The 11,802-nt window shown below is 44.9% G+C and overlaps 1 protein-coding gene across 6 annotated transcripts in view; it reads left to right on the top strand.

The window, feature by feature from the left end:
- Nucleotides 1–4,804: 4,804 nt before the first annotated feature.
- Nucleotides 4,805–11,802, top strand: part of hes3 (hes family bHLH transcription factor 3) — a 46,144-nt gene continuing 39,146 nt past the window's right edge. For 3 of the 6 annotated variants that reach the window (XM_087980400.1, XM_087980402.1, XM_087980398.1), the window contains exons 1-3: nt 4,805–5,272; nt 8,339–8,569; nt 9,978–10,397. The gene's annotated coding sequence lies outside the window, so the exon portion shown is untranslated. The remainder of the gene's footprint in view (nt 5,273–8,338; nt 8,570–9,977; nt 10,398–11,802) is intronic. The other 3 variants (XM_087980399.1, XM_043676007.2, XM_087980401.1) reach the window with 3 other exon arrangements.

Genomic DNA, 11,802 nt, shown 5'->3' with positions numbered 1-11,802 from the left:
TGGTGGATGGGTGACAGCAAACTGTTCCATCCTGAATGGCATTGAACAAGTTGTTTGAGCTGTTCTCATGAAGTCAAGTGACGTCCATCCCATCATGTTTTTAACTTCTGCCTTGTATCCTTCTAATTCAGACACAGTATTTATATGATTGGTTCAGGTCAGTTTTTGGCCAGTGAGAACAGGATTTGATGGGGATTCACTGATGGAGAGAGTTGGCTTCTTTTGTTTTAAGTATAAATGATGCTCATTGGTGTAAATGTTGCTTCCTACTTGTCCTTGTTGGCTTGTTGCATGAGGGCACAGATAACATCATTTACAACGCTTGAGATATTGAAGCAAACACTGTGCAGTCATTGGCAAACATCTCCACTTCTGACTTCATAATGGAGAGAAGGTCATTAGTAGGGCACGATTGAGGAACTCCTGCTGTAATGTCTTGGGGATGAGATGACTGACCTCCAAAGGCAACAACCATCTTCTTTTCTGCTCTTCCTTTATGACTTCACAACCAGTGGAAAGATTTCTTCCCTGATTCCCGTTTGGTGTTAAAGACAGTTGCTGTCTCAATACATTTGCAATTTTGCCCTTTTTTTATAACCTTGGACTAAGTTTACAATGAAGTCTAGAACTGAATGATCCTGGTAAAAACTGAAGTTAGTATTCATGATTCTGCTTTTGGCCAGTGCTGCTTCATAACACTGACAACACCTTGCATTGATCTGGTGATGAGAATAGTCTGGGGCCATGATTAGGTTTGGGTTCGGCTTGATTTTTGTAGGCAGGATATACCTGGACAATTTTCCACACTTTTTAGATTAGATTCCCGAAAGTGTGGAAATAGGCCCTTCGGCCCAACCAGTCCACACCGACCCTCCGAAGAGTAACCTACTCAGTCCCATTTCTCTCTGACTAATGCACCTAACACTATGGGCAATTTAGCACGGCCAATTCACCTGACCTGCACATCTTTGTGACTGTGGGAGGAAACCGGAGTATCCTGAGGAAACTCACAGGGAGAATGTGCAAACTCCACACAGACAGTCTCCCAAGGCTGGAATTGAACCTGGGAACCTGGTGCTGTGAGGCAGCAGTGCTAACCACTGAGCCACCGTGCCACCCTAGATACTTATTGTTGCAGAACCAACTGAATGTTTTGGCTAGGTGTATGGCTTATTCTGGAGCACAGGTCTACAGCTGGGATATTGTTCAGGCCCACAGTCTTTAATGTACTTATTGCATTCTTGATAATGTGGAGTGTACCAAATTGGTCAAAGATTGGCATTTGTGATGCTAGAAACCTCTGGGGGAAATCAAGATGGATCATCCAATCAACACTGTCAGAGGAAATGGTGGAGGCTGGTACAATTACAACACTTAAAAGGCATCAGGGTAGGTATATGAATAGAAAGGGTTTACAGGAATATGGGCCAAGTCTGGCAAATGGGACTGGATTAGGTTAGGATATCTGATTGGTACAGACAAGTTGGACCGACGGGTCTGTTTCCGTGCTGTACATCTCTGATTCTATGACTATGACATTACTCTTTTGGGTGAATATAGAGTCATCCTTCAGCCCAACTCGTCCATGCTGACCAGGTTTCCTAAACCAAGCTAGTTTAATTTGCCTGCACCTGCTCTATATTCCTCGAAACCTTTCCTCTCCATATACCTTTTCAAATGTCTTTTAAATGTTCTAATTGTACACTTTCTCTCGCATTCCATGGGTGCAATTCCTTTAGCCTTGTCTTTGGCACTGGGATTCCTCCATCATTGAGGGTACAGGGAAGCTTGAGGAGCTGCCTCCTGTTAGTTTAGCATTCATGACAATGTTGTCCTTCTGTGATTAAAAAATGCTCTCAATGGATAGTAGTAAATGATTAGGGGTCTAGATTAATTTCCAAACATCCAAACTTTGGCTGGAAATGTGAAAGCCAACAACTTTTCCCACACCCAAGAGGAAGTGTATTCAATATCTATGTCTGTATCAAGTGTATTTTTGCATTTGTCCTTCCATAAGGGCAGGGTGGCACAGTGGCTCAGTGGTCAGCACTGCTGCCTCACAGCACCAGGGTCCCAGGTTCAGTTCCCACCTTGGGCGACTGTCTGTGTGGAGTTTGCACATTCTCCCCATGTCTGTGTGAGTTTCCTCCGGGTGCTCCAGTTTCCTCCCACAATCCAAAGATGTGCAGGTCAGATGAATTGGCCATGCTAAATTGCCCATAGTATTGGATGCATTAGTCAGAGGGAGATGGGTCTGAGTGGGTTGCTCTTCAGAGGGTTGGTGTGGACTGGTTGGGCCGAAGGGCCTGTTTCCACACTGTAGGGAATCTAATCTAAGTGATACTTGTATGGATGCTGCCTTTTAGATCAGGTCATTTATGCAGCAAGAATGCCACCAGTTTGACTGGAGAAATTAAAGAACCAGAGTCATGGAGATAAAAATCAAGTGAAGATACCTGTGCTCCCTGGCTGTTGCAGGGTGTGCTTTACAGATATGAAAAATGTGGTGCTGGAAAAACACAGCAGGCTAGGCAGCATCCGAGGAGCAGGAGAATCGACGTTTCGGGCATAAGCCCTTCATCAGGAGTCCTCACTTTCTCCTAGTCCTTTACAGATATCACAACAAACTAAGTGAACAGCAAAAGTTTATATAGGGTCTCTAACATGCTCTTCACAGGAGTTCTGGAATGAGGTGGGGAATGGGGAGATGAGGAAACTTGTGAAGTCAACATTGATCCTGTGTGATTGGAGGGTCCCAAGGCAGAAGATGAGGTGTTCTTCCTCCAGGCATCGAGTGGTTGTTGGGGGGGAGGGGCGTGGACATAACAAGGGAGTCACAGAGGGAATGGTCTCTGTGGAATGCTGATAAGGGTGAGGAGGGAAATATCTCTAGTGGTGGCATCTGACTGTAGTCCCTCCACGACTCCCTCATTAGGTCCACCACCCGCACCTAAAAAAACCCACCCTCCACTCCAAACACCCACACCTCCCCCCTCACCTCCATCCAAGCACCCAAAGGATCCTTCCACATCCAGCAGAGATTTTCCTGCACATCCAAACACTTCATCCACTGTGTCTGTTGCTCTCAATGTGGTCTCCTCTACACTGGGGAGACAGGACGCCAACTTGTGGATCGTTTCAGGGAATATCTCTGGACACACACATCAAACAATCCCACTGCCCTGTGGCAACCACTTCAACTCCCCTCCCCCCCTCCCCCCCCCAACTCTGCCAAGCTCATGCAAGTCCTGGGCCTTCTCCATCACCAAATCCTAGCCACCCGACACCTGGCGGAAGAACACCTCATCTTCCACCTTGGGACCCTTCAACCACACAGCATCAACACTGATTTCACCAGTTTCCTCATCTCCCCTCCCCCCACCTCATGCCAGGTCCAACCCTTCAACTTGGCATTGCCATCTTAAACAGTCCTACCTGTCCATCTTCCTTCTCACCTATCACCATCACCCCTCACCTGCATCTAACTATTGCCAACCCAGCTATCTTCCATCCCAGCCTCACATACCCCTCCTATGTATCTCTCAGCCTCCTTCCCCCCCCCCCCCCTCCAGCCTCCACCTTCTTGATGAAGGGCTTATACCCAAAACATTGATTCTCCTGCTCTTGAGATGCTGCCAGACCTGCGTCTCTCTCATTCTCTCTCTCTCTCAACCCCCCCACCACCCCCCCTTAGATGCTGCCAGACCTGCATCTTTCTCAGTCTCTCTCTCTCTCTCTCTCTCTCTCTCTATCTCCTCGGATGCTGCCTGACCTGCGTCGCTCTCTCTCTCTCTATCTCCTCAGATGCTGCCTGACCTGCTCAGTTCTTCAGCTATTTCTGCTTTTGTTTGTTCTACCCATGATTACTTTCCCTGGCTTCAAACTAATATGATTCCATATCATGATCAATTTCTCTTTATCGCTACCTTTTATTAACAGTGCTACCTCATCTTTTTTTTCTGCCTATTTTTCCAGAGCATCAAATACCCTTGAATACTGAGTTCCCAGTTCTAGTCATCCCTCAAACATGTCTCTAATGGAAATAAATTAATCTGACTTCATAGCTATCTGTGCTATCAACTCATCTGTTATATTACAAATATTGCATGCATTCAGGTATCAGACCTTAAGCTTTGACTTCTTAACCTTTATAACTTTGATTCCACTTTCTGTTGGACTGTAACTGTATATATTTTCTACCCTGCATTTTCACTACCCAGCATTTCTGTTGTTTTAGTTTGCTTATTTTTTAAAGTTCCCTTCAATTGAACTTACCAAGTTGATCATTTTAAAGTCCTGTCTATAATCCTAACTATACAATATTTCAGGACACCAGTCCCAGCATAGCTGAATTGAAGCCCATTCAAATAGGACAGCTATCTTTCCCCAGTACTGGTGCCAGTGCCCCAGGACCCAGACCCTGTTTTTCCAACACTGATCTGATTTTATTTGTCTTAAATCAACTCAATGCAATCTGTAAAATTCTCCAGTTCATTTTGGAATCGCTGCCTAAGAGTTTTAGGGGAAGGCTTGTGTTCAGTACAGTTTGAAGAGCAAAGATCAGAGATGGTAACCTCAGCTGCAATGAAGAAATCCATTTTAGTGTCGCCATTTGGATACACAGAATAAGAACCGTGAAATCAATCAATAAAGCATGGCAGGTGTTGTGGAATGTATGTGCATGCCCCAATTGTTATGACCCATTCCAATGTGTTATTACCACCACGGTGTTGTACATAGAGAATGACTAGTGTAAATCAGGTGGCCTCTTCCGCGTGTGTGTACACATGATGTTGCTAATCTGTTTTAAGAGATTATGGACATGTTGAAATGCAGAGCACGCATCTAGAGGCACTGTTCTGAACTCAACCACATGGCGCTACATGAGAATGTGAAAACTGAAAATGCTCATAGTCCTCCACCACTCTCTGGAGCAGGCGGCTTAATCGGACTGCAACGTGACTTTCGGGTGTAGCTACACGGGAGGATCCCAGTGAAAGTCTCAGCTGTCAGGTTTTAGCGAGGGCCTGAGAGTCCGGGACTGGGTGGGGGATTAAGCAGGGTTTGTTTTCTAAGCGCGATCTCTCCTGGGAGCGGATTCCCCTCTCACTTTCCTCTTGTTTATTGAACCAGAGCCACAACAAGTGCTTGCACAGGAAATCTAACCTTTTTCCAGGGATTGTCTCCAGGATATGATCCGATCTCAAGCACCACACCAACCGGATACAGTACAGAAATAAAGTCAGCGTATCTGTTGGGGCGGTTTTTGTGCGTAAGTGATGCTTTAAAACCAGTAAATAAGTTGCATTATGTTGTGCAGCTGATCATTTCACTTTAGTAAAATGTCTATCCTCGAGGCTTTCTCGTCAGTGTGATTCTGTGGAGAGTGTTCTTGTGTTTATTACGAGACATTTTAATTTGCAATAACCCACTAGCAACAAACTGAAACACTGAGGGAGCGTTGGATGAAGTTTAAGGCGAGATTTAATAAAGATGTCAAATTTGAAGAATTTCCACGGAGAGTAAAGAAGTGAATGTGCTACTAACCGGCAGGGGCTGGGGAAGGATGCAATTCAGGGTGACGTACTGTAGTTGATAAAATATAGCGTCACAGAGATGTACAGCATGGAAACAGACCCGTCCATTCCAACCCTATCTAGTCCCACCTGCCTGCACCCGGCCCATATCCCTCCAAACCCTTCCTATTCATATACCCATCCAAATGCCTCTAAATGTCGTAATTGAACCAGCCTCCACCACTTCCTCTGGCAGTTCATTCCATACACGTACCACCCTCTGCGTGAAAAAGTTGCCCCTTAGGTCTCTTTTACATCTTTCCCCTCTCACCCTAAACCTATGCCCTCTAGTTCTGGACTCCCCGACCCCAGGGAAGAGACTTTCTCTATTTATCCTATCCATGCTCCTCACAATTTCGTAAATCTCGAGAAGGTCACCCCTCAGCCTGTGATTTGTGGAATACCCAGAATGAAAAGACTAGAAACCTAAACAATACTAATTTTGGAAAAAGTGTTGGATAAATACGGGAGTGAATACAGGGAGTGCTGTGGTGGAACAGCAGCTAAGTGAAAAGAATTGGAGTGTCTTGACAGAACTGACACAGGCACAATGGGCCAAATAGCCTTCAGGTTGGATAATGCTGTAAGATTTGGATGTTGTGGTTGATCTGATGGAGTTTGTTATTGTTATTCCAGTTCATTCCTGTCCTGTAGCCTTCAGCCAGTCAGGGTTCCACAGAGTGGAGTAGTCGGGAGTTTATGTATAAGTGTTTAGATGGAAATCGGGTCGTGGTCAGACACAGGAAGTCCGGTTAGTTTTTTGTTTCTAAAATTAGTTTTTTCAGCCCCTGACTACTGGAGCCAGGCTGAATTGAGTAGTCTCTGCACTGACCTGAATGTGGAAACTGAGCGCTGGGAGGGAGAACTCCCGAGGAAGTGAAACACAAGCATTTAGAGTCGAGAGTGTAGTGCTGGAAAAACGCAACCGGTCAGGCAGCATCCAAAGAGCAGGAGAGTCGACGTTTCGGGCAATGAGGCTGGGAGGTGAGGGGGTGAGAGATCAATGGGAGAGGAGTGGGGTTTGGGAGAAGGTAGCTGAGAGTGTGGATCGAGGTGGGGGTAAAGGTGATAGGTTGGAGAGGAGGGTGGCTCAGATAAGTGGGAGGAAAGATAGACAGATGAGACAGGTCATGAGGGTGGTGCCCAGTCAAAAGATTGTAGCTAGGATAAGGTGGAGGGAGGGGAAATGAGGAAACAGGTGAAATCCACGTGGATCCTGTGTGGTTGAAGGGTCCCAAAGCAGAAGATGAGGTCTTCCTCCAGGTGTTGGGTGGTGAGGGAGTGGCGATGGAGGAGGCCCAGGACCTGCATGTCTTTAGCAGAGTGGGAGGGGGAGTTGAAGTGTTCGGCCACGGAGCGGAGGGGTTGATTAGTTCGAGTGTTCTAGAGATGTTCTCTGAAGCGCTCTGCAAGTTAGCGTCCTGTCTCCCCAATGTAGAAGAGACCACATTGTAAGCAACGGATACAGTAAATGACATGTGTGGAAGTGCAAATAAATCTCTGATGGATGTGAAAGGCTCCTTCGGACAGAGGTGAGGGTGGAGATGTGGGCATAGGTTTTTATAATTCCTGCAGTGGCAGGGGAAGGTGATGGGAGGGAAGGGTGGGGCACTGTGGTGGGGTGGGGTCATGGCCTTGGAACCTTCCAACCACACGGCATCAATGTGGATTTCACCAGTTTCCTCATTTTCCCTTCCCCCACCTTATCCCAGTTCCAATCTTCCAACTCAGCACTGTCCTCATGATCTGTCTTACCTGTCCATCTTCCTACTCACCTATCCACTCCACCCTCCTCCCTGACCTGTCACTATTCCCCCCACCTCCAAACTACCCATCGCACTCTCAACTACCAGCCCCACCCCCTCCCATTTATCTCTCCACACCCTTGACTCAAAAGCCTCATTCCTGATGAAGGGTTCTTGCCCAAAAGGTGGATTATCCTGGTCCACAGATGCTGCCTGACCTGCTGTGCTTTTCCAGCACCACTCTCTCGAATCGGATCTCCAGTATCTGCAGTCCTCACTTTCTTCTACAAAGCATCTAGAGTATAGAGATGAACAGCATGGAAACAGACCCTTCAGTCCAACTCATCCATACTGACCAGATACCCTACATAAGTCTAGTCCGACCTACCATGACTTTGCCCATATCCCTCTAAACCCTTCCTATTCATATACCCATCCAGATGCCATTTAAATGTTGTAATTGTACCAGCCTCCTCCATTTCCTCTGGCAGCTCATTCGATACATGCACCACCTTCTGTATGAGAAGGTTGTTCCTCAGGTCCATTTTAAATCTTTGCCTTCTCACCCTAAACCTATGCCCTCTAGTTTTGGACTCCCACCCTGGAGAAAAGACCATGTTTATTTACCCTATCCATCCCCCTCACGATTTTATAAATCTCTATAAGGTCACCCCTCAGACGATTCAGCCTCGACCTATATCTCAAACCCTCCAATCTTGACAACATCCTTGTAAATCTTTTCTGAACCCTTTCAAGTATCACAACATCCTTGTTATTAGCAGAGAGGCCAGGATTGCATGCAGTATTCCAAGAGTGGCCTAACAGATGTCCTGTACGGCCATAACATTACCTCCCAACTCCTATACACTGACCAACAAAGACAAGTGTATCAAATACCTTCTTCACTATCCCAGCCAACTGTGGCTCCACTTTCAAGGAACTATGAACATGCACTCCAAGCTTGTTGTTCAGCATCACTCCCCAGGACCTTTATCATTGTGTATATTTCTTCTGCAGGAGTAAAAGAGGGGAGCGGTTACCTTGGAATTGACTTTGGAAAAAAAATGCTCTTTTGTATTTATAAAGTGACTTTCAGAACCTCTGGGTTTTCCATGTTGCCGTGTAACCAATGAATACTTCTTGAAGTGCAGTCGCTGTTAAAATGAAGGAAAGGGTCCTCTTGTGGTACAGTGGTAGTCCCTATCTGTGAACTGAGAGACCTGGGTTCAAGCCCCACCTGCTCCAGAGGTGCGTAATAATATCTCTAAACAGTTTGATAGGTTAAAATGAAGGACTGCAGCAGCTAATTTTGCACAGAAAGATCCCACAAATAGCAACGGGGTAATGACATTTTCCCATAGGCTCAGAAGAGATAACTAGAACAAAAAATAGAAAGCTGAGCAATCTGTCGCCATACTTCCTGTTCTTTAAATGCAATGTGGAAATGAAGTGAGTACTCCTGCTATGATACAGGGTAAGCCGTTCTGCTACTTTAAACCAGACACACAAACGCTCACCTCGCCTCGTAATCTGTAAAGATATGAGTGACAAAGAGCTACCAAATCCCACTGTTTGAAGAAAAAATTAACAATTTATTCTTTAACTCCAAGAAAAAAAAGCAACAACTATCTACACTGTAAGCTTCCTTTGTCTGATTGATTTACCTACCTCCCACTCGATAACAATATACTGATCCGATAAACCCCCCCCCCGATTCAGATTTACAAAGAAATTCAAATTTCAAAACCAGTCAGCTGTGTCTTCCCTTTGTATTTTCACCTGTAGATTTTCTTGGGTCTTTTCTTCGCTCTTCTACTGCACAGATTTCATGAACAGGTACCTTTCAGAGAGTGTCTCTGTAGGCAGTCAGTGCTCTTTGCCACTCTGGCTAACTGTTCAAAATGCCCGATTTTTATACCCCAAAACATTGGATCAGCTCATTGGTTTGATGTCGTCAAAACATTAAAATTCAAATTCGATTGGATTTTGGTTTCTTGGGACATATTTTAAACTGATAAGCCAAATTCAAATTCAGCTCCAACTATTTGTTTCACGGTGAAATGTTACATTTTTAAATTGTTCAGCACACTTTGTGCTTGTTAAAACCTTGCCAACTTGTGGGTGGCACGGTTGCACATGTGGGTGGCACAGTGGTTAGCACTGTTGCCTCACAGCGCCAGAGACCTGGGTTCAATTTCCGCCTCAGGCGACTGACTGTGTGGAGTTTGCACATTCTCCCCGTGTCTGCGTGGGTTTCCTCCGGGTGCTCTGGTTTCCTCCCACAGTCCAAAAATGTGTGGGTTAGGTGAATTGGCCATGCTAAATTGCCGGTAGTGTTAGGTGAAGGGGTCTGGGTGGGTTGCGCTTTGGCGGGTCGGTGTGGACTTGTTGGGCTGAAGGGCCTGTTCCCTCACTGTAAGTAATCTAATCTAATCTAACTTTCACTCTCTTAAAGGTGCAGTACACAGCTACAACTTCATAACATTAGGAACACACATGTTTGACCTTATGACCAAAGTACAATGCAATCAGAGTTTTAGATTATCTTAATGGTGGATTCAATTTATCAATACTCTAGTTAAGTATAACTCATGATACTTGTATTGTCTGACCAGTTTTTTTAAACTTGTGACTTCTGCCTTTTATTTAAAAATAGAAGGTTCTGGATACCTTGTGAGTTGAAGGTTTCACTTGGTATGTTGCTGAGGCAGTACAGTGTCACTGTTTCAAGCTCCACAGCTTGAGAGAGGAAATGTATAAGAGCAGAATTGCAGTCATCAAAAGCCATAGAAGACTGAACCAAACTATCAAGAGCCCAGAGAGACTGTGTCCACTGATGCACTTGTGAAATCCGAGAGCTGGGGATGCCTGCTGGACTTCACCATCAAAGCATGAGGATGCATCTTGGCCAAGGAATTACTAGAACAGAGCTCTGTTCAGCAGCATCAAGACAAAAGTGGCTTCATTGAAAGGTGTCATCCCCAAGCAAGAGCAGAGACACCTTCTTGAAGGTGGGACGTTTCCCAGGATTGGTTCACAGAGGAGTTAAGGCCTCAGCACTAAAGAGAACAAAAAGGTAAAAGATCAAATCTGGAATGATAAGCAGCAATATTTCATTTTCTCTGCAGAATTTCTAAGGATCAGGGAGAAATTTTATCTGTTAAGCTCCTGGTCTCTTGCCTTAATATTTTCTTATAAAGTTTAATGTTAAACTTTGTCTAAGCTCATATAAAACACCTTGGGGTATTTTACTTACTCAAGGGTCTGAATGGCCTAGTCCAGCATCTAATTCATTTTCCTTTATCTTGCGTTTTGAGAAATATGCAGTCTTCATTCTACACTTGCTGAAACCCAGCATTGGGTTAGTTGTATATTGCCAGCAGGTTCGAAACTGGAAACTCCTGAATGATCTTAGGAAATGGGAGATAACTCTCTTACAACCCAATGCTGTTGGCTGGGAATATTGCAATGAGGTTGCCATGAATTCATGTGGGAGGAGTATTCCAGAGCTGACCTGAGGGCTGGCTCTTGTAGGAACAGAAAGATGCCATTCAGTTTCTTAAACCTGCTCTGCCATTCAGTTGGATCCTGACTGTCCTACAATCCAACTCCTCCATTTACAGTCTTTCTTCCTAGTTCTTTGGAAACTGATACCCAACCAAAATGTATCCATCTCAATCTTAAAAGTTCCAAATGATTACTCGCATTGTTTTGAGAATTTTGTGAAACCAAATGGTTCCTGATTTCCTTCTAAAATGGCCTGGTTCTGATTTTAAGTTATGGCCCCCTTGTTACATGCTGATTTTAAAAAAGTGTTGTTTCACATCTTTTCATGACCTTGATCCACTCTACTTGTGTAATTTTTTCCAAACCTACACCCATTTAAGCTTTCTTCCTTCCTGTAACTCTGGCCTCTCGAGCATCCCACATTATGTCTGCTCCACCCCTGCTGTCCAGGCCTTCAGTTCCATAGGCTCCAAACTGCCCCTCTACACCTCTCTGCTTCTCTACCTCACTTCACGCTTTTAAGAGCCTTTTTAAAACTGACCTCTTTAACCAAACCTTTGGTCACCTGGCCTAACATCACCTTATGTGGTTCAATGTCATCATCTGTTTCATGACACCTCTGTGAGGAACCTTCAACCATTCCATAAAATTAAAGGTGCCACATAAACATAACCACAGTTCTCGATTCTCCTGGATTCAGGAATACTCCCACTTCAGGCAGCTGTCCGACATTCCCAGTCAAAACCCATGTGACATTATCAGGTTGTGACAGGATCTGCCTCAGATGTGATACGCTGACATTCCCAAGTATCTGGAATTCCTTCCCTAATCCTCCTGCCAGTCTTTCCTTCTTAAAACCTACATCTTCAACACTAGCTTTTGCTTCTCTGTCCTGACATCTTTATATGGATTATTGTCACATTTATTGGCTAACATTCCTGTGAATCACATTGAGATGATTTGACTGTGGTAAA

This window comes from Chiloscyllium plagiosum, unplaced genomic scaffold (assembly GCF_037043375.1).
Source record: "Chiloscyllium plagiosum isolate Xiang-an unplaced genomic scaffold, Cpla_swu_hap1 HiC_scaffold_37, whole genome shotgun sequence".
Taxonomy (NCBI): Eukaryota; Metazoa; Chordata; class Chondrichthyes; order Orectolobiformes; family Hemiscylliidae; genus Chiloscyllium; species Chiloscyllium plagiosum.
The sequence above is the reverse complement of the archived record's forward strand: the minus strand, read 5'-3'. Positions and strand labels throughout refer to the sequence as shown.